Below are 24750 nucleotides of genomic sequence, written 5' to 3' on the forward strand. Positions count from 1 at the left end.
AGGAAAAGCACAACATCAAATTGTTAAAAATAAGCCTTTAAAGAAAAAACTGATGTTTGCTGATGTTTGCTGATGTTTTGAGGTTGTTTTGTTGGCCCTGGATTCCTGGAGCTTGCGCTTGCCATCAAAATATTAGAAAATGACCAAAGCCTTCTGGAGTGCAATATTGAACAAGAAGCCAGAAAGCTGGATCTCTGCTGCAGATCAGGAGTCTTCAAGCAAGACAATAACCTAGAGTAAATTTCAAAAAGCACCCATAAAAGATCAAAACAAGACACAGGATTGCTCTGAAATGGCCAGCAATAAGTCCATATACAAATCACATTGAAAACATGTGCAGAGATCCTCGGGAGAAAGCAATTTTCAAATCTGGGAGAACTGGAGAGGTTTGCATATAGAGTAGTCTAAGCTCACCGAAAAGAGATGATATAGCCAAAAATAAACTTTCTACAAGCCCTCGATTTTAGTTATTCTCAGTAAAAATTGTGCTACCAAATATTGGGCCAGATTCAATTCAGTGAGAAAAAGTTATCTCATGGTTTATCATGTGAAAAGTCATGGACAAGATTCAATTTGAGGAGAAAAACTTTTCTCCAAATTCAGTTCCAGTTCTTTCCCATAGACGTCAATAGAGTTTTCACATGATAAACCATGAGATAAGTTTTTCTGAATTGAATTGCATCTCAAATTAAATTTCGTCCATGACACATGTTTTTGAGTTGCTACAGGGGCAAATTACATACCCTACACTGAATAGAGCTGTTAGCCTTGGACCCAGGGCAGGTGGTCCTCACTGCTATAAAATGCAACAGCCTGGAGTATGCATTTAAAAGCTCCACACCACCATCTTCTGTTGCTTTCTTTTGCTTTCTTAATAGTAAATGCTATTATGACCAATTAAAAGTTCTTGAAAAGGACAGATACAGAAACTTCCCTAAACAGTAACAGATTTTTTAATTACCACTTTTATAGAAGGTTACCAAACCTTTTGAGTTGGGGAAGTCAGGGGAGGGGGGCAGTAGGGTTGGTGACAGCAGGAGAGGGTTATATTATGGGTGGATATGTGACATCAGAGGCCTGGCTATGACAAGAAGATTGACTGATGGCTGCATTATTCACTTACCATTCCAGTTCACTTTTGGAATTTCCACCATCAAACAGAAAGTAGAGTTACTGCAAAACCGGAAGTGTCATCATCAAAAGGGGAGGGGACAAAAACAAGTTTTGTAAAATTTTAAAAGGAGTAAAATATAGACAATATACCATGAGATAAGGAATTTAGATGAGACTTGCAACCCGCTTCTATACCTGCACCTGAAAATCCTACCCTCATTCAGCAGGGTACCCACTTTTTTTGCGGGTAACCTGCAGACATTATCTGAATCTCAATTTAACTGCCACAACGTACATAGGGTACACTTTTTTTTTTTTTAAATAAAATCTTTAAACAGCATGCAACCAAACATTAAGAAAGTAAACAATACCTGTCACATTAATGCTATTTTACAACTTAGTTTGTACTAAAACACATAGCAAACCCAACACTAACCTTTTATTTTAGTTTAGCTGGAGTGTGCTTAGCATAAGAATAAAAAAAAAAATTAAGATTTATATATTTTACCTATACAGATGTTAAGCAGTGTCACAAAAATATACTTGAATGTTGCACTCAGCATTAAAACTGAGGCAACTACTTACGTTTTTAGGATCATTGGATCAGTTACAATGATGTACACTTTATCGCCTATGTTCAAGGTGGAAAGATTCAACCAGTTAAAAATACCGTTTAAAGTTAATATACATTTAATGAATGAACATGATCTATGAAGAACACCAAGTACTTGGCACCATATATTGCCCGTGGAAGCATCTATTGAGTGCATAGGTAACTATAAGGTCATCTCAGACGAGGCAGATCATGATATTATATGATATCAAATGAAATTTCTTTATTCAAATAGTATTCAAGGATGATATTAAAACAAGCTTAGATTAAAGGTCATTGGTTTCCCTCCTCCACTACCTTTACATAACCTAGTGTGTTGTCATTGCAAAATCTTGCAAGCACGGAGCACCATCCAGTTCAAAACATCTGTTTATTAGAAATTCATTAAAATATTAGGACAGAGCATTGAAGAATCAATATGCTTAGACGCGTTTCGTGGACGAGCCACTTCCTCAAAAAGGAAGTCATTGCATTTAGATACTTATAGGGGTAGTTTCAACTTGAGGTGTTTTTTTTGTTTATTATTTTATTCCTCAAGCTAAAAACTGAAGCTACTCCATGTTTGGTCCTTCTGAGTTAGATCGGTTACCTGTCTATAACTCCCTCCATTCACCCTTTGTTATGACTGATTTGCAAGCAAGAGTCCATTATACAGGGGGGTTATCTGTGCACTGGTCAACCTCATTATCTACCTCGCAACCAAATATAGTGTAGAATCAATTTCCTGTCTGCCCTGTTAAACTCAAGAAATAACAAAATTATTTGCAAAAAGCATGCAAGAGTCCTCATGTTAAACAATTTGAGTATATTGTCCATTTAACATGGTTTAGCCTTCCCAAACAAAACAACTGCCATCTGTCTATAGCCAGTGCTGTCCTAACACTATGAGCAAACAGCTGGGCAAGATTTGAATAAAAGTATTGGGTAAATGCTTACTTTATACGCAAGATATAAAGAAAAGGCAAAATGCTCATTTTTGCAATCGGCGATTTATCCTTAATTTAGGATGCCTGCATTAACATCCCCCTTGGATATCAATATTAAACTGGAAACAACTGCAACAGGATAAATGTGCCAAAACTGATTTTGTCACAGCCTATGACATTTACCTGCATAAATCCCTTGATCCATGATGACATAAACAATGCCATTTGTACAGAAAAGCCATCTTCATATTGCTGACGTTTGGGCAAATGTTATGCACAAATGGGAAAGATTTATTAGAACAATAAATAGAACTTTCTTGGGGAACAATAATCTAATGCACTAAAAAGTCTTCACTCTCTTTATAACATCATATTATCTAGATTTCTATGTTATTTCAAAGCAGTTTACAGATATCAAAAAAGAATAGCAATTTTTAGATTATAAATAAGTGCATGTTGGCAATGATTAGATCTGACATGACTAATAATGACTGGCCGTGCATAACATAAGAAATGGTTATTTCAAGTGGCCCATTACACAAAGAAATTATGGTTTTGTATGTTTTTTTTTTTTTCTTTTACAGCAAAACAAAAGTACACTGTGATGGAGAAACACTTTGTTCACAAAAATGATCACCAAGCACTTTTTTCCTGAATATTTGTCTATTAGGATCACAGTTTACTAAACTGAAAAGAAAGAATAAAGTGAAAAAGTAGCCAAATAAACAGGAAAACAATCCCCTCTCCAACTTAGTGTTTCCTTAAACATAAATAATACAGTATATGTAAAAAATATATATGTATATACATTATTTATAAAAAAAACCATAATATTTATAAAACAAGGTTACCACAGTCAATGTCCCTTTTGGTCAAGTGTACCAAAAGTACTAAAAGTTAAGTTTTACTTTAATTCTAGCCCTCTATAGTTTACCAGTAGAAGCTCAGATCACATACATACATATCTTGGCAGCTACTCAAGCTTGAGCCCCTACTGAGTATGTTCCTCAATGCTTACTCCCTTATCCCTCAATTTATAGAGCAGCTCAGATATTTCAAATTCTTCTAATAATTATTTTTATTTATTCAGCAACATCATTTACATAATGTTTCACAGATATTGTCACACCCATCTGCACCTGTGCCAATGGAGGCTACAATTTAAGTACTTTACACAAAGGTCAAGAACGAAACTTATAGACCTTATATGAGAGGAAGGAAAATAAAACAATTACATTTTTAAAACAGTAAAAAACTGAAAACAGAAACAGCAGAAAATGTTTTTTTGTGGAAGATTGCTATTAGCACTTTATAAATGACTTGCAAGATGTGCTGCACATAAAGTCCTGTTATGGGTCAGGTCTCAGCAGATATTCACAGCGCAAGGCAAGTTATGAAATGGGCTCTGGTTCAAAGAATGTAAATGTGTCTGAATTACCTATTATTTGACATTCTTTCCTTTCAAAGCTTGCAAGCTCTTGGCATGTTGCAAGTTTGGCTATTGGTATAAAATAAATTGCAGGATTGGTGTAGGCAGAGGATTCGAGCAGCCAATATTCTGCATGTTCTTGTCCAATAATTTAAATATTTGCAGGTCTCTATCTGCAATAAGATGAATATCTATGGGCTACCTTGTAGACACACTGAAAATTGTCCTAGGACAGTAGGGATACAGCATGTTACTATGCAGGAACTATGGAAATTTTGTTCTATGGAAATTAAGATCATAATGGAAATATTTAATATACATCTGACAACCTACTACAATACATCAATAGCTTTTACAAGCATATCTCCCTCTCAAGTGACTTTTTTTTTTTTGAACGAGCCTGTTTTTAGAAAAAAAAACATTAACTTTGGGAAAGAAAGGGAGACTTGAGAATAAATCTTCTGCTGGTAGGTGTAATACATCAATAACTTTAATGCCAACCCATAAAAAGTTATCACTGAACTCCAGTGAAGAATAAATAACCTGCCATAATTCAGTTTCTACAGAGAGGTATTTACAGTAAGCTTTTAATGAGTTAAAGCCAAATATCCAGGCTATGCTATAAAAGAGATAAACTACAAGAGAATGGCAATTTTGCTGCAACATAATGCTTTGTTGCCACACACTACCAATATATTCCTCATACAAATCTTTGACTTCCTTGTGATTCAGCTTTAAAAAGACATTAGAAACATAAACTGATTTTTTACCTGCTACTATTCATAGACCACAAAGCATAAAGCCATTGTGACTGCTACTACTGTTCATGACACTCTTATGGCAACCTGGATATAAAGAAATGGTATAGAGAAATTGTGCCATGTTAGTTTAAATATTGTGGATGCTGAAGAGACAGAACCCCTGCTAGTTTGTTCATAGAATATTTCCAAGCTTTTTAAATCAATGTATGTTTCTTAGTCCATTATACACTTGTACATTAATTCTGTACCCCTCAAGTGCTTCATAACAAAATATAGATCTCATAATGATTTATATCTTTGTTTTGTTCACAGAAACAACATATTCCATACTTTTTAACATTTGCCTTAAAGTAGTATACTTTTCGAAATGCATGGCACTGCACAGATTATTGTGAGTCTCTGTGCCTGTGAGCTCACACCATGCTATACCCTAACTCCTGGTTAACACAATTAATAATGAATGGAGGGCACACCAAAAGCATTCAATTCAGATTAGTGAGAGGTGCAGAAACAAATGTTACCCCTACCTCAGGTAACCCATGTCACTGATTCATCTGCATGTTTGCACACTCAAAACAAAAACAATTTGGCAAAAAGGGTGGTTTAAAAATCAATTTTTACTCTTTGTTCAAGAAAAACATTTTACACAGATAACGCCTTACAAAACATGGCATAATTTTGACAATGTTAAAAAGTAGCATAGAATATCAACCACCCATTAGTTATATGCAGCAAGCAAGAAATCAGCAAGGGAGCGGATACACCTACCAGAAAAATGAGAATGGCCCCAACGTTTCGGCACCAAGGCCTTTGTCAAGGGGAATCCCTTGGTGCCGAAACGTTGGGGCCATTCTCATTTTTCTGGTAGGTGTATCCGCTCCCTTGCTGATTTCTTGCTTGCTGCATATAACTAATGGGTGGTTGATATTCTATGCTACTTTTTAACATTGTCAAAATTATGCCATGTTTTGTAAGGCGTTATCTGTGTAAAATGTTTTTCTTGAACAAAGAGTAAAAATTGATTTTTAAACCACCCTTTTTGCCAAATTGTTTTTGTTTTGAGTGTGCAAACATGCAGATGAATCACTAACTCCTGGTTAAGCCATGCAATGACTTGGTTTTTGGTACATTAGAAAAATATTACTTTACAGTCACTGCTGTCGATAGGACATTGGGTCTTCCACAGCTCAGAAAGTGATACTAAGAGAATGCTACCTGTGGCTTTTGCTTGATTCTCCAGTGAAACTGATACTGCAGGGGCACTCACACAATCATTTAAAGCAGAATTTAAATGCTTAGTGAAATTTTACTGGCCTGAACAGTAAAAATGATCTTTGATGACAATGTTTAGGGTGAAGAAATAAAAATATATGACAGCCAGTACAGGTTTGGGATCCGTTATCTGGAAAAAAGTTATCCAGAAAGCTCCGAATGATGGAAAGGCTTTCCCCCCACATTTACCCAAATTGATTTCCTTTTTTTCTGTAATAATAAACCAGTACCTTGTACTTGATCCAAACTAAGATATAATGAATCCTTATTGGAAGCAAAATCAGTCTATTGGCTTTATTTAATGTTTACAGGATTTTCTAGTATACTTTAGGTATAAAGATCCAGGTCCCAAGCATTCAGGATAACAGGTCCCATACCTGTACCTTTCACTTCACCCTTATTAAAATATAATTAATCTTTATTGGAGGCAAAATAATCCTCTTGGATTTATTTAAATTATTTTTAGTAGCCAAGGTATAGAGATCCAAATTACGGTAAAAACACAGATACCCCCAGCTATTCTAGATAACAGGTCCCATACCTGTAACACTATCTCTAAATGACACCTTAAACAGTTTTATGTATGTATGTATGTATGTATGTATGTATGTATGTATGTATGTATGTATGTATGTATGTATGTATAACTTTATTTGTAAACCGCTGTTAAGGAGCCACACAATGCATAAAGGTACTTTATATATATATATATATATATATATATTTTTATATATATATATATATATATATATATATATATATATATATATATATATATATATATATATATATATATATATATATATAAACACACAGGGAGGACAAGTCAGACAATAAATATGAACAGAGTTCGTACAAGGACACAGAGCACCGAAGTGCTTACAGTCTAAGTGGGTGGGTTGCTAACAAACAGGCAGAAATTGGAGGGGGTGCATAAGGTAAAGGCATTGTCCAATAGGTACCAGGACTAGACTAATGGTGTGCTCAAAAAGGTAGACTCTCAGTTTTTTCTTGTAGAGATTGAGAGAGCACTTCTTACAGAGGAATTCAGGGATGGAATTACAAAGGTAAGGAGCAGCAAAATAGAATAGTTTGAGAGGAGAGGTGGCAGTGGATGTTGTGAAAAGTAGGCTCTGAGAGGAGCATAGAAGAAGACCAGGAGTGTACAGAGAAACAAGTGAAGAAATGTAGTGAGGAGCAGAGGAATGAAGTACTTTGAATGTTAGCAGAAGTATTTTATATGTTATCCTTTGCTTAGCAGGCAGCCATACTAAGGATTTTAGTTGGGGTTGGACAGGTTCCCTCTTGGAAGAGAGCAGGAGGATCCTGGTAGATCCTAGTAAGATTAATTGGAGGGAAAAGAGGTGGGAGTCAGGAAAATCGGTTAGTAGGAGATTGAAATAGTCTAAAAGGGATAGGATAAGGGCACAAATTAGTGTTTGGCTGTTGTTTGTGAAAGAAACAGGCTATATTGGGAAGGAAGAAACGGCAGGTTTTGGCAGTAATATTAATATGATAAGAGAAGGAGAGAGACTGGTCAAACATGACCCCAAGCAGGGTGCTGAATTAACAGGGTTATGGTCCTGCCATCAATAGTAATGGTGAAAGCAAGTGACGGGCTTGGGTGGGAAAACTATAACCTCAGTTTTGGACAAGTTTAGCTTGAAGTAATGTTGGTTCGTCAAGGAGGAGATAGCTAGTAGGCAGTTTGCTATCTAGGTCTGAATGTCAGTGGTTAGTAAAGGGGTGTCTAAATATATTTGGTTGTCATCAGCATACAGGTGATATTTAAGGCCAAATGAAGATATAAGGTCTCCTAAAGAGAGAGTGTACAAGAGGAACAGCAGAGGACCAAGTACAGAAGTAGAAGATTTGTTAGCAAAAGTAACAGATATGGAGCAGTCAGAAAGGTAGGAAGTGAACCAGATGCATTTTCATAGAGATACCGAGTTGCCCTTAGATTGAAGAGGGTGGTTAGAGGCTTACTCATTTGGAAGCTTTTTGTAGGAATGAGAACAATGGTCAGAGCCCAAAGTCAATGGAAGACACTTTGAGAATTGATTAAAAAGTATGTGAAAAATCTTTATTGATCCATATTAAAATCAAAGTATATTAAGCTCCCCAGGCACCAGGACTGATACAGTGATTAATACATGCTGTACCCTAAGGGTCACTTCATCAAAAGTACTTTCATTATTTTTAATAGGTACTTAACAATGTATAGGCACTTGTGGCTTGACAGGCTTGCAGCATCTTCACAGACTATCATTGAAATCACGAGCTTTTTTTCAAATATATGAGGATACTTTGAAGAAGTAGCCATGCTATTTGGCTGCAATTTATTGGACTTATCATTAGCAAGTGTCTTTAATGCCATTTTCTGCTGTGGACCAAACTCCACAAAGTGTATAAAAGCCATTAATGATATCTTATATAATATAAGATACATTTGCATAGGAGCAGTAAACCCATAGCAACCAATCAGCAGGTAGTATTGCTGATCTTATTGGTTGCATATGGTTACTGCTACTGGGCAAACTTAGTGGGTCTCATTTAAAAACAGTGGGCAAATTTGCACCTGGGCAGTAACCCATAGCAACCAATCAGTCATTAGCTTTTTTAAGCCAGCTGCATGTTTAAAAATGAAAGCAAGCATTTGATTGGTTGCTATGGGTTACTGCCCAGGTGCAAATTTGCCCAGTGTTTATAAATGAGACCCAGTGCCTTTTATTACATATGGGAGTAAGAAAGTCTGCTATTTGTACAATTAAGAACACACAATAGTAAAGATTTACTGTGATGATAAATATTAATCTTTTATTTTGTGCTGAAAAAAAGTTTTCAGAAATTGTAATTGCCCCTGCAATTTCACTGAATGAGCAGCAGTAAAACTGTGAAGAAGCTAATATTTGCAGATTTGCATATATATTTTTAGCCAACGCATTATCTCCCATGGGTTACACACTCATCAAGAATGAGCAAACCAATCATTTTTGTAAGACCTCGGTGAACAAATCTTGTGCATGGGAACCGATGACTTATTTCTACTTGCACTGTAAAAATGTCATATTATCTGACGTATTTGAAATGTTTAAGAGTAAACATAATTAAAATGCTTTCTCTATAGAACACAGAACAGTAATTTTGGTGCCAACACTTTTCTCTCGTGTAGGAAATCAGCACAGAGCAGAATAATATCTATTTGTTCCACAATCCCCGTTTCTTCAACAATCCAACAAACACAATCACTCTGTAGGCTGCAGAAAGCATTACATTTATTTTTCTTATTTTGCTGCTCTCCAATGATAAATATGTTGAATTTAAGAACAATTAAAATGTGGAATTGTGAACTGATTTAATGTTTGTAGTTCATCATTTTCTTCGCAGCATGAATGCGCCTTGGCTTATGAACAATTAATATAGGAAAAGTATTTTTTTTTTTTTTTAATGACTAGTTTTGGAGTAAAACTTTTGAAGGCAAAACACATATCAGTATATCACTCCTGCATTGCCGAGCAATATTCTGTAGTGCTTTATAAAGCTGCAGCAACAACTCAACTCAATGAGTCAATAGGGCATGTGATTACTAACAGCTTGTACTTGGGAAATAGTAAGTTTCAGCCTAAAGGGCATGCACTACCTTATAATGTCAAATGCTTGATATATGACATTAACGTTTGTGTGTGCAATCAAAGAAACTCCTGCAGGAGATGGGTAAATTGGCGCACATGGCATTTCTGGGATTCTTCAAAAGGGCACTAGAACTTGTTTCATATTTTTGTCCCAGAAGTGTTATTTATTTTCATGGAATAAAACACAGCATGCAAAAAGGAATACTCTGTTCCTATGCATTTTTAACAATCATCTCCAAGCATAATGTTAAACAGGTATAGAATTTATATTTGGAGCTGGGGTTTTCCAGATAAGGGATCGTTCCTTAATTTGGATCTCCATGCATTGTCTACTATAAATATTTAAACGTTAAATAAACTCAATAGGATTGTTTTCGAGTCAGAATCACCAGAACAAATACTATAAAGGGACAGACACATACTGCTTTCATTACCACGTATATCGCACTGTTGCTCAGAAATAAACTTTTTATATATTAGACATTTTTTATTTGTGTTTACATGCCCTTTAAATGAATACACTGAATCTACAATGAAATATAAACATTTTAAAACATGCATTTGTGTCATTCAGAATGATTGGTATTTAAGAACATGTATAGCTATGTAGCATCTCTTGCCAAGTGGACCTTGCATATTAGAAAGGTGGAAAGCAAAGTGCAACCCACAGAGAGCAGAGTTCTGTGCATTATTTATAATTCCATAGCACAGTAAAACTATAGCTGTTTTTGTTTCCATTGTTATTTTGTTGTAGGAAAAAGAATAAGGGGTTTACATGAATAAAATACTATTAGTTTCAATGGGTGAGCAGTAGACTGGCAGCTAATTGCCATCGTCAGAACAGCTTTTGGGTAAACAAGTGTAAAAGCTGTCAGTTTTAGGGAAAGTGGTGACGTCTGATTTTGCATTCCATTAAAGCAAAAGTTAATTCATCATTTTCCTTTCAAGCCTTTCAAGCATTCTTCAAAAAGTTTACATTTCCGCTTTATTTCTCTCCATTTTATGGGACAGCTATATTTATAGATCAGACACCTTAGTCAACATCAATACACAGCTATGGTCATTCACAAGTATTTTTGGACTCCGGTGCTTCAATGAATGGTGTCAGTGCACACACGGACTGCTTCCATTTTTGTTTTATCGCAATTGCAGTTGAAATTGTAAATGAGCCCTAGCTGATTTCACAGTCACTTATTGTACATACTTGGCTGCCAGTAATTTACTTAAAACCCACAGAAGATTTGAGTTTCCATCTCAGCATCCGTATTTGTCTAAAAATTATTCCACTAAAGAAATAGACTAGATCTTTTTAACCCAACATTAAAGGCACTATCAGGTCTATTTTCCTTTTAAGATCTCTAATAAAACATACGGAAAACAAATATTTTTATGAGAAATAATGCAGCTTAAATCTTGTACAGTATACAGATAATTCACATTATGATGGGACGATAACACATAACTGCGTGTATGTAAGTATATACAATATATCATATATATATATAATGAGATAATTTTCAGCGGTATCCTACTGGAAATTGCACTCACTTCACTGTAATAGTTTAATTGCACATATAAAATACATTACCAAACGGCTCAATTTCCTGATGTTGTGGACTGATTAAAAAAAAGTAAAAGATCTAATTTTTCTTCGGAAAAGTTTACAGGCGATGAGATTTAATGCACTGAAATTAAACTTTTGTGAACAGAAAACTGTATAAATACATAAATTAGCAAAGTACAGATATGGGACCTGTTAATCAGAATGCTCGGGACCTGGGGTTTTCCAGATAACAGATCCATAATTTGGATCTTCACATCTTAAGTCTACTAGAAAATCATGTAAACATTAAAGGGGAACTCCACACAAACATAACTTAAGCTTTTTGAAAAGTAAACATAATTTCAAGCAACTTTGCAATATATATCAATTGAAAAATATGCAGACTTTTCATGATTTTTAATGGTTTGGAACAGTTCCCTAAGCCTAGCCCCCTGCTCTTCTGCTGATCTGTTAGACTACTTTGCTGAGCTGCACAAGTGATTTCAATAAGGAAAGGAACATCACAGTGCAATGCATTGTGGGTTATGTAGTTCCTGCATGCTGTCTGTAAGCTGTGGAGTAGTTGTTATTATTTGTAACATCAGTGTTTAGTCCCTCCTTCCCTGCCAGGATTTCAAATGATGCAGAAAGAGAAGAACTGTTAAACAGCTGGATTTCAGCATAGAAAATGCATTTATTCATACCTTTTGAGGAAACAGGTAACTGTGATGGGTATATTAGGGGTTTCTGTGTTATGTGGGCCTCTTTATCAAATTTTGGTTTGGAAGCCGTTGTTCCCCTTTAAATAAACCCAATAGGCTAGTTTTGCTTCCAATAAGGATTAATTATGTCTTAGTTGGGATCAGGTACAAGGAACTGTTTTATTATTACAGAGATAAAGGAAATAATTTTTAAAAATGTAGATTATTTTGATAAATTAGAGTTCATGGGAGACAGCCTTTCTGTAATTCTGAGCTTTCTAGATAAGGGGTTTCCAGATAACAGATCCCATACTTGTACCTTATTATGGTGACAGTGATGACCATTAAAAGAGAACACCTTTTAAAACAAACACATTATCAATTGTCAAATTTCTGCAATTTTTTTTACTCTAATAAATTCAAATGTACTCACAACTCGAATAGAAGGTTATTTATGAAAAAACTTGAACGTCTAATATTCGATCGAATATTCCCGACCTGAAGGCAACTAACATGTTCAAATGGTTCAACCTCTGCCATTGATTTGTAAATTAACTCGGCAGGTTATAGGTGCCGAATATTCAAATTAGAACTGTTTCCATGGTCGAGGTGTGATAAATCTCACATTCCATTCTACATTTGAGTTGGTACTTTTACATTCGAATTTGTGAGTTTTGACACAAAAAAATTAAAAAATTTGAATTTACCATTCGAACATTAATAAATCTGCACCTTAGTGCAATGATTTTCATACACTCTTCACAACTTGGCAAATGTATGATCTGTATACAGCTTCCCAGCATAAGGAAAAGGGATTCTCTAAGTGGAAACTTTCAGTTTTCCATTCTCAATGATTTATAAATAAATTATCCACACTCCCTGATTGATGTGCACCTATAAATAATTAAGCCAGGCATGTGATCACAATCTCCTTGGGTTTTTTTCCACTTTGCAATAATAACTTGCAAGAAAGGAACATTTCTTGTGGCTTTAAATGGTTTTGTGCTTTGGTGAAAAGGTAAACTTTGGAAACTTTTTATTGTTGTATACAGTGTTATGAACAGTATTAAAGTCATATATTTGGAACTGTGTAATATAAAAGGGGGTTGCAGTCTGTTTAGAAGCACTACAAACCATACTTGAGGAAAAGGACAAGTTTGTATCCAATTTATATGAAATAAAACTATCCATCCTATGGCCCAAGAGCTGTTGAAGCTATGCTATAAAGTAAAATTACCTGCACTCTCACAAGATTTCATTAGGAAGGGCAACACAGATACAAAGTGTTCTATCCCATAGTTCACACATTAGGCTATTTTCAGAACTACTATAGCAACTGTCGCTTCTCCGTGCCAGTGGCTGCTACTTATCCCCTTTCATGAGCCACTGCCAGCTGGGACCGCCTAAAGACAGCTGTACTATGGCACCCATCAAGTTAAAAATAATGGGAATTTAGTTGTGTCATGCATCTGGAAAAGGGGAAGACTGTCTCAAAAATTGTTTGTACTAGACAATGTTTGATTTTAAAAAATGCTTTGTCTATATTTTTCAGTTGCACACATTTGCTATACAGTTCCAAGACCAGCATTTCTTCACTTCTTCGCCCAAACTCTTTAACTGCTTACACAGAAACAGCATCCTTAATCCAAAAAACTGAGTGACTGGAAGTCCATTTTATTTAAATAATGTAAATTTAAACTAAGACATAAGAAATCAATATTCAATCCTTTTGGTTTACTTAATGTTTAAAGGTTATTTTAGTAGACTTAAGGTATGGAGATCCCAATTACAGAAAGAGCCCTCATCCAGAAAACCCCAGGTCCCAAGCATTTTGAATATCGGGTCCCATACCTGTTTTTTAATGACTGCACCCAAGACAGCATCATAATTATATGTTCTATGAACATTTCAGTGTTTCAAATACTATAAAAGCGGTACTTCTGCAAGTGGCCTTAATGCTTCCATTCAAACTTCAAAGGTCTGCATTGTCTGGCCAATCTACCCTTTTTTTCTTTCGTGATATACTTAGACTTTCTGGCACTTGGTTACAATATTTATAGAAGATAGGTTTCCAGGCAGCAGGTGTCAGCAAGCCTTTCATTTAAACCTCTATGATTCCACAGAGGGAGAGATAAGCCTTTGCTGAAAGAGGTCCTTACCACATTTGCAGCGCTTCTGTACAAACCCCATAGAAAGCAAACAATTACTACAGACAATTTGCTCTGTGCCAATCGTTTGAAAAACTTTACGTCTGCCCCTTCCCTGGGCCCGAGGCTTATAAACTTCAATTGAGACTAATGTTACAAAGCAGTATCAGGTTTTTATAAGAATTAAAGTGAATCCACTTTGGCTGAGGTCTGGAGAAGGGATGCATAATGAAAAACTTCCATTGAAAGTCTATGATGCTGCATCTTTAATTAGGAAAAAAAGCTACTTTACGGCATTGATTTCATTTATTTTCAGACCATCCAGCTTGAGTTAGATCTTTGCAGTGGCGGTCACTGTGCCAGAGGGAGCAACTGGGAATTAAAAAGCAAAGACTGATGGCAAAGACATTTCGACAAAAGCAAAGGTGTCCTATAGTTTAGCAGTGTTACATATTGATTCCCAGAATGGTTTCATCTTTGCTGCTCCCTTGTATTCGAGCCATTGCTTATTTAAGTTTCACTATGAACCCATTCCTCTGTTGGCTACACCTTTGGCACTTAATGAAGTAATGCAAAAGTTTCCATTTCTCCGGCACTAATCATTTGAAGAGAGGAATGTTTGAAAGATAACTGGATGTATGACACTATTGCTTTTTTTCATAATGTGGAAGAAAATCATTTGTTTGCCAAGAACTGCTTGTGCCTATTAACACATTTCAATTTTTAAATCTGTTTCTGTAAATAATATTCAGTGTAAATAAAAGTTGCATAATTAACATAACTCAAGACCCAGTAGGAACTAGTGATGAAAATGAACTGCAGAATTTATATCCAGTACTAGCAGCTGTACTTCAACAAGAGTTGCAGGTTAAACAGCCCTGTACTAAGGTGGATATGGGGTGCAGAGAAGTCTAAAAAGTCTGCCGTTCTACATACAGTTCCCTAATGGAGATCTCCGCCCAAAAACTGTTTATCCATAATGAAAGGAAATGTCATTCTAAGCAACTTTTCACCGTACATTCATTGTAATAAAATACAATTATTTTTAAATGCAATTGCTATTGAAAACAATGTGATCCCTTCGTTGCACTTCTGGTTCTGACTCATGAAACTATGTAGCAGAAGCGAACTGATGATTGCAAATGATTTTGACGACACTGTTTTAAAGATAAAGGCATAAATACTGCTTTTGATTTCAATTACTGTGTATTACACATCACTTAAAAACCATGGCAAAAATTTTAATGAAGGAATATTGGAAAGTTGCTTGGAATTCCACTTTCTTGTTCACCTTTTATGTAGAGAGTGATATTCCGGGACAATTTCATTTTTTTATCATTTGTGGTTTTTAAGTTATTGGTCTTTTTATTCAGCAGCTCTCCAGTTTGCAATTTCAGCAGTGTGGTTGCTAGGGTCCAAATTACCCTAGCAAACATTTTAATGAATGAATATTGGAAAGTTGCTTGGAATTCCACTTTCTTTCATTAAAGGGGCTGTTCACCTTTGATGTAGAGTGATATTCCGAGACAATTTGCAATTTTGTATCATTTGTGGTTTTTAAGTTATTTGTCTTTTTATTCAGCAAACATGCCTTAATTCAAATACAATACTGGAATATAATTAGGAGTGAGCCTGAATAAGAACGATGAGTAATAAAAAGTAGCAATAATAATACGTTTGCAGCCTTACAGAGCATTTTTGTTTTTAGAAGGGGTCAGTGACCCCCGTGTTTGAAAGCGGGAAAGAGTCAGAAAAAGAAGGCAAATAACTCAAAAACTATAAAGAATAAATAATGAAGACCAATTGAAAAGTTGCTTCGATTTAGCCAATCTATAACATACTAAAAGTTATCTGAACCCCTTTAAGCAAAAGAAAAGAGTTTAATTTTGAGGAGGGGGATCAGCTTAAACAGTGGGCAGGAAGAAGTTAAGTTTGAATACAGCATCTACAACACATCCCACAAGTTGACTGATTTATGTATAGGAACAAATACCCTGTGAACTTCCCTATGTCTGCTGCACAGTCCATTTAGCAGTGGATTACAGACTGACAACTAAAGGCATGTGGCAGTTGTAGGAGCAGCACTCACCTGGATGACAGCTAGCAGCTCCCACAGGTGCACATGTGCGTCCCCTCTCCCTGTGTCTCCCGGATCAGTGGTAGCAGCAGCAGCAGCCGCCTATATGATCCGCTTGCACCTGTGTGTGATGGGGAGACGCTGTGCCTGTATCCTGCAATGTAAGTGCCGACGGCAGTTCGGAGAGTGAGTATAATACCGGATTAAGCTGCGGGCTCTCTTCTGCCGGCACAAGTTGCTGCCCAGTACGGAGCCATCGGGATGCCCCTGTGCCCCATGCGGTTGGTGCAGGTGTGTGTCCGCTCGCTGGACAAGCGCCTTGTGAGCAAAGTTGGAATGGCTGCAGTTGGGAGAAGTGAAAGCCGAACGGGTTAGGGCATAACGGGCTGTTTTGGAGGGGCGTGTGAGCGTGCAGCGCTGTGGGTAGAACTAAAGGACAATGAGTGGATCACAGGAGCACAATAGCCAGGTCCGGGCCGGCTGCATGAGGTGCGAGATACTGAGGAGGTGAAGTGCGCGCAGTGTGCGTGTGCACGTGACAAAGCTTATTGCTAGGTTACGTTACAGCGCCCTCTACCCACTGCTTGTGCATCACTCTTCTCTTTTGTTAAATTCTGAGCCGCGAGTGGCAACATGAGCTCTTACAGCAACGTACAGTATATAGCCCACACAAGCGGTCACACAACTTCATGGAAAGCCTATTCAACAGATGTTTACAAAAATAATTAACCCCCTGTCCGCCTTCTGGTTACTCACATAATAAACGTTTATTACAAAGGCACTCTTTCTTTACAGGTGGTCCCCTCCTCATGGCTCCTTATCCCGTTCCCACCGGTTTATCACGGGACTATACTTATTACATGGGTAAAAAGATGCCTCTTACTATCCTATAGACATAAATAGAGAGTAGAGGAGGTGCACTGTGGTGTATGTATATTCTCTCTTTCATAAGTGGATATATCCCAGAGAGACCTGTAGGAAGGGTGTGACTTTGGGTTGCCACCTTTTCTGGAAAAAAAATACTAGCCTTCCTATATATTTATCTTTTTTCCCTATTAATAACATTGGGATCAACCATCATTTTTAATGGGCAGGTGGCAACCCTAGTAGGACTACAGAGGAAGCAGAGACTGCAGCCGCGGGGGGGGGCAGTAAATATTGGTAAAACAGGTCAACTTCTAGACATTTTGATGACCAGAAAAATAATTTGCTGCAGGGCCCAGTAATATCTAGTTATGCCACTGCCTATAGGCAGTGTCGGACTGGGCATGCGGGATACCGGGAAAAAAAACGGTGGGCCCCGGGCTCTTGTGGGCCCCGTTGGCCCAGATCCGATTCTTAGTGGCGCAACCCCTCTGTCGGGGTCGCGACAAAGTAAAAAATTTGCGCATGCGCACAAAACCTGTGCTGCGCGTGTGCACTGATGTGACAGCGTGCTCACACACAGAAACCTGGCACCGCGCCCATATGCAGAAGCCCAGTGGGCCCCAAGCTCCCCAGTCCAACCCTGCCTGTAGGAGTCTGATAGGAAGCCACCTAAGGTTGCCACCTTACAGGGCCGTGACATAACAGGGTGGGGTGGGATGTAGCAGGGGTGGGATGTGACATCAGGGGCAGGGCTATGCATGCTGCATTCGTTCCCAGCAGGCGCTAGGGCCTAGGCGGCCTAGAGAGCAGCTTAGAGTGCCAAAAAAGGAAATCTGGCCCTGATCCTGACAACATGCCTAACCTGGAAACTGGACTTATGCTTACTACAGACCAACCTATAAGAGAAGTTTCAATCCATATGCCCCTCCCCCATTGTGTAGAGACACAAGGCAGTGCTGGCAGTAGTTTTATAGAAAGCAAGAGTTTGAATGCTAATAGTACCAGGTCTGGACTGAGATTCCAAATAGGCCCAAACAGACCCCCATCAGCCCAATAAAAAGTGACTGTCTATGGCAACTAACAGCAGCCCCCTCCGCCTGAACAGTAACTGTTTTCTCTCAACTAAGACCACATATAGATTAGGATATAAATAAAATGCCAATTGCCTCCCTTAGGAGAAAGAGAAATCAATCTATACATCTAATTGATACATTCTAGCTATGTGAGGATCTGTGCTCTGAAACGGTTCCTTATTTATCCATATGGATGCAAGATAAACAATAAAATAATTCACTGTTTTCTGACATTTAGATAATAATAATAATAAAAATAAAAAAACATACAGCTTTTAAACCAAAGTGAAGATGAGCATTTTTCAAAGCAAGAAGTTCATTTAGTAATTGACGGCACCAGTCAGTGATTTATGTTCTTAAAATGCCTTTATTGGGACATAGGCTCTGACCCCAAACTTGAGAAAAGACCAAGAGTGGTCTGAAACGTTGCCGGTTGTTTGGGGTCAGAGCCTATGTCCCAATAAAGGCATTTTAAGAACATAAATCACTGACTGGTGCCGTCAATTACTAAATGTGGTCTGATCAGGGCCGGAACTAGGGGTAGGCAGAGTAGGCACGTGCCTAGGGCGCAAAGCTGGGGGATGCCAGGCACGTACCTGCTCTGTCGCCTACCCCGTGTCCGGTCCCGTCTCTCCCCGACGGTCGGTGTCATCTCTAGCGTAAATGCGCTTCTGCGCATGCACGATGCATCCAACTTTCGTGCATGCGCGATGAATCCAACTTTCAACATGCGCAGTACTGAGCCGGCGCCGTGGCCCGACAGGTTGCCTAGGGCGCCTGGCTGGGTTGGGTTGGCCGGGCTCTGGGTCTGATTGAACGGATTGAAGGTGGAAACCGTTGGACGTGCATCGGATTAAAATAATTCGGAGGTGAGGGTGCCGACTGTGAAATTTGTGAAAGCAAGAAGTGCTGCAAATAATCTGACATTGTATATTGCTACCATATTTCACATTATTGAGTGTATTAGGCATATGTACATGGGCAGTAATGAATATGTATATACTAAGTACATGACCAAATAGGCCACATGAAATGATCACTGATGCATTTTTTGATGCCCTGTTAAAGCAAAGCTGCTTAGCTCATCTGCTATAAAGGTTTTATTGCTTTCTAGCCTCCATTAAGTGCTAATGAATGGCAGGTAATTATCCAACAAAAAATTAGATACAGACATTATTTAAGGCCCTTAAATCTGCAAAGACAGAATATCTGATGAAGGGAAAAACTGAGCTTTTAATAATGTGGCTCACTTCTCTCCGCAACTGAACGAATACTACCATGGCTTCATATTTAGTTAGTGTGCTCTATGAGAGCACATCATAGAATTAACTTTCAGGTATAATATTTACAATGGTCTTCTATGACAGCTAAGATTCGGCCTATTTTGACTTTTTGTGGGTTCTTTTTAATTTATGTTTTATTTATTTGGTTGTTGAAAATTGATTATATTGGCAACCAGATAGCTCTTTTAAGTTTATGTTTAGAGATCAATAGAACAGAAAGCAAAAATGTCTGGACATAATTAAAAACATAGAATTAACATCCAAAGTTTTCCAGTTTATGCCAGCTGGTACACATATCAAACTACAAAGTTTCAAAATGTCCAATTTTGGTTTAATCCCATGGCTAAAAATTTAGCTTTTAAAGGGGTGGTTTGAGTTTACTTTTAGTGTGTTATAGAATGGCCAATTCTAAGCAGCTTTTCAGTTGGTCTTCATTTTTATCGTTATTTAATTATTTTCCTTCTTCTCTTTCCAGCTTTAAAATGGGGGTCACTGACCCCATCTAAAAAACAAATACAACAAATTTATTGTTATTGCTACTTTTTATGATTCATCTTTCTATTCAGACCCTCTCCTATTAATTTTCCAGTGTATTATTCAAATCAATGCATAGTTGCTAGGGAAATTTGGACACTAGGGAGCTGCTGAATAAAAAGCTTAAAGGGATACTGTCATGGGGAAAAAAAAAAAATTCAAAATGAATCAGTTAATAGTGTTGCTCCAGCAGAATTCTGCACTGAAATCCATTTCTCAAAAGAGCAAACAGATTTTTTTATATTCAATTGTGAAATCTGACATGGGGCTAGACATTTTTTCAATTTCCCAGCTGCCCAAAGTCATTTTGGGCAGCTCATGACAGTATCCCTTTAATAAAGTCTTTAAAGGCTTTTTAAACAAATATTCCAGTGTGTGTGGATATAAAAAGCTTAATAACCCAAAAAACACAAATAATAAAAAATTAATACCAGTTACAAATTGTCTCAAAATATCCCTCTTTACCTCACACTAAGGGGCACATTTACTAAGGGTTGAATATCGAGGGTTAATTAACCCTCGATATTCGCCCTCGAAGTAAAATCTTTCAACTTCGAATATCGAAGTCGAAGGATTTACCGCAAATACTTTGATTGATCGATCGAAGGAAAAATCGTTCAATCGATTAAATCCTGCGAATCCGATTCGAATCCATTTTAATCCATCGATCGAAGGATTTTCCTCCGATCAAAAAATAGGCTAACATTGTAGCTCGGTAGGTTTAAAGTGGTGAAGTATGTAGTCAAAGTTTTTTTTTAAAGAGACAGTACTTCGACTATCAAATGGTAGCATAGTCAAGCGATTTATAGTTCGAATCGAAGCCGAAAAAAAACTTTTTTTACTTCGAATCCTTCACTCGAGCTTAGTAAATGTGCCCCTAAAAGTTAACTCTGAACTTGTGAACAGGATAAGCATGGGCTAAAACCATGGATTGGAAAATAAATAATTCTAATCATCCAAAAGACTAGTTTTAATACTGGGCAATTTTCATAAAGGTGAAAAATGGCCATGATTCCCAAACCCCCCACCCAAGCCTTCTTTTTAACTTCAGTGGGAGTCATGCAAAAGCGCAGGCGCAGGCCAAAAACCAAGCATTTCTAGATCAAAAATCACTTACATCTGCCCTTCCACACATTTCCCATTCAAGTGAATGAAACCCACAGGTGTGATCATGGGCACTTTTCAGACAGCTAAAATATGTCAACTAAAAATAATAATACTTATTTAAAATCATAGGACTATCAAAAGCCAAATGGGCCATATTAGCCATGCTATCCAAAGACCCCTTTTGGATGCACCTTGAGCTGTTCTCTGTCTGGTGTACCACGAAGAAGGATTTTAAACAAAGTTTCTCAAAAATATTTGATACATATATAAAACAATATTTCAGAGCATTCTAAATGATTTTACTGTTTGTTACAAGCCATGTTCCAGCCACTTGAGACTGCTTTTAAGCTATAAGAATTTGCAGCACAGTTGCATGGAAAGGCTTTTGATAAATCACAAGACCATCTTTGTTCCATATAATTTAAGAAACAATTGTAGTATTTTTCATTTTTATTTTTTTGTTATACTTCCTTACAGTAGTAATGATTATACCTAGGTCTTCAGTCAAACTTGTATTGTATGTTTCTAGGAATAATGCTGTCCTGACACCCAGACTACCTTGTAATTCTCTCTGGGTTGGTTAAGATGAGAATGCCTCCAGGCAACGCTTGGAATAGATGTCCCAGTAGAATTTGATATTCTGTTAAACTCTCAGCTGAAACATTGGCTCTGCTTATTGTCTCAGAAGGGAATCACCTCCACCATGGCAACAAGAGGAGAAACCTATCTAGTTCCTCCCTGAATCACCTCTATTCTGATAAACCAAAGTCACTTTCATAACTTCTTATTATTAAAGAAAAATATAAGGTTTAGTGGAAAAAATCAGAACTCTGACGAAATCTTTATTTACGCACCATTACATATGTTATCATCCTTTTTATGGCAAAATGTGTGTTTATTTATTGCTTCTTTGGATTTTCTTGATTTGACTCTGGTATTATTGTTGGATTTGGGTCTGTCTGCATTTGCTAAAACCTCTTTGCCTAAAGTAATAAGGAGATTATGTGTACTAATAATAACTGTATTATTCTCTAAACTGTGAGATGGAATAAATGCGAAAAAGGAAAACATTTTAAAATTGTCTTTAAGAGAACATTTTTTGTGTTGTGTGTGTATAGGATAAGTAATATTGAATAACAAAGTTTTTTTTTGCTGGCATCCATTTTAAATAAAGATATGGGATCCATTATCCGGAAACCAGTTATTCAGAAAGTTACTAATTATGGGAAGACCATCTCCCATCTCTCTATTTTAATTTTAAAAACGAATTTCCCTTTTCTCTATAATAATAATAATAATAATAATAATAATAATAATAATAATAATAATAATAAAACAGTACAATTTACTTGATCCCAACTAAGATATAATCAAGCCTTATTGGAGGCAAAAGAATCCTGTTGGGTTTATTTAATGTTTGAATGATTATTTACTACGGTAAAAATCCAAATTATGGAAAGACCCCTTATCCGGAAAACCCATGTCCAAAGCATTCTAGATAACAGGTCCTATACCTGTACTTACACCAAAATTCTAATGCACATTGCTCAGAGTTTCTCCATAGTGTGTGGAATTTTACGTTTGGGTTAAAACCAAGCCATAAAAAGTGTTTTTTTTTTAAATACAAACTTGTTGAAGGCAAACAACTCTATTGTTTGATAATTTGTAATTAGCCATTTTTATGCTTTTGTTCATCGAACAGTATAACATAATTTCTAAACTAACAATGGTTTACTGAATCAACCCCCTTAGAGCATAAGAAAGAAAATGTTGAAAACCAGCCAGCTACTCCAAGTGAAGAGAAGGTGAGATTAGAGGGCTTTAATCTTTTTCTTCACCACATGCAATACTAATTAGAATCCAATTGCTAGAATCCCTTGCCATCAGAAACGTACATACCCACTAGATACTCTGAGAACTGAAAAATAATTTGAATAAACTCAATAAAGAGATCATGAATCAATCCCAGATTCAAACTGGGAATTTTAATCATGTGCATTTCAGTTCTGGTACTGTACTGGGAAAACTTCTTAAATGGAATCTAAGGCTTTTCAGTTAGAAATATCTAGATGATAACAAGATCAACAGTTAGCATTCTTTTATCAGAAATAAGTAATTTACAACATATTAAATAATATGTATTGGTGGGTTGTAGTAACTCTAAGTTGGCCACAATGAACCTGTTTTATACAGTTATAATACAGTTATATTTTATTCAGTCATTTTTGTACTATGATCATGGGGGGGTGTATTAGTATGATCACATGCAACTAATGAATGTGTCATTCAGCTTACTAAACTCTGATGTGACTATAACAGCATTGATTGACTTAAATTGAATACTTGACAGAGTTCACACATGTTCTGTACCAAAAAGGTAATAATAATGGTAATAATATTAATAATACAAAGGGTAATAACAATAATGAAACCTTAATAATAATAATAATAATAATAATAATATTTAAATTACTTTAAGTGTAACCATCACACACAAATTTAAAAGGACCATCCAGCCAATCAGGAACTGACTAAAGTTCACCTCATTGCCCATTGTGCTTTATTAGAAAAAAGACAGAAAGGCAATTTCAGCAAATAGTGAAAAGTACTGTGCTAATCAGCCTGAAACTCCTTTAAAGATTTCTAACAGTGTGCAACTAAAGTTTTCTATTTGTTTTCAGGGCATCTTTAGAAACCCCATTGGGTATTCTACATTTATGGAACTTATTTATGATGCCCCCCCATCCATTTCCTTTTTTGCTGTGCCCATGCCTAATATTTGGGAACAAAACCATTGAGCTTTTGAGCAAGACCACTAGATATGGACTATGGATCTCCCTAAAATTCTGATAGCAAAACAGCCTTTTGATAAGGAATGTTTATAAGATCACTTGGGAGCTAATTATCTTCATCCGTCAACTTGAGCAAGTTTAATAGTTAATTATTCAGAAGATGATTTTTTGCCTTCATGTGATAACAACCTGATATTGAGGTTAATCTTCAACTACCACCATTTGGAAGTAAGTTTTGCATGCAGCAATCACACACAGTTTTGCCCATACAGCCTTACACTTTTTTATTTAATGGATTAATTGTCATATGTTTGATGAATACGTTGAAAATTTTCTATTTTTGTCCTCCTTAATTTTCAAAACTTTAGGAGGGATTTAAACCTTTTTCAGGAATTCTAAACGATGACTGTATTTACATTTACCATGGATTGATTATATCATATGTGATAATTATCACCACATAGTTTGTTACCCTTCCATATTGGAGCTCATTTACACAGATTACATGCACAATTGCTTGAGCATTCAAGGAGCATTAGGGTCTGTACCCATGGCAGATGCAAGCAGCAGTCCCCAATCCCTGATCGATAAGGCATTCTAATCAACAGATGGGAAGCCAGGTGATTCAGGGCTCAGACAAACAACTTATGGTGATCAAAATTGTGATTAAATGTACACATTTACGAAGAGCATGTAAAGATGTTTCAGGTAAGTGAGTTGAGTTTCGAAAACCTTCTAGTGTTAATATCAACCATTCAAATATTAAAGAAAAAAACCTCAAAGAAGATACTATTAATTGAGAGAATCACAATTCTCTTAAATTACTTACATATCAGTACCTTACCAGAATCATTCTTGTGTTGTAAATAAGTATACAAAA

The 24750-nt window shown here is 36.5% G+C and overlaps 1 protein-coding gene across 1 annotated transcript in view; it reads right to left on the bottom strand.

Annotated features, from left to right (window-relative positions):
• chst8.L (carbohydrate (N-acetylgalactosamine 4-0) sulfotransferase 8 L homeolog) overlaps positions 1-16774 on the bottom strand; it is a 254502-nt gene extending 237728 nt beyond the window's left edge. Inside the window, exon 1 of the mRNA XM_018258014.2 lies at positions 16227-16774. The gene's annotated coding sequence lies outside the window, so the exon portion shown is untranslated. The remainder of the gene's footprint in view (positions 1-16226) is intronic.
• Positions 16775-24750: the final 7976 nt, after the last annotated feature.

Source organism: Xenopus laevis, chromosome 4L (assembly GCF_017654675.1).
Source record: "Xenopus laevis strain J_2021 chromosome 4L, Xenopus_laevis_v10.1, whole genome shotgun sequence".
NCBI lineage: Eukaryota > Metazoa > Chordata > Amphibia > Anura > Pipidae > Xenopus > Xenopus laevis.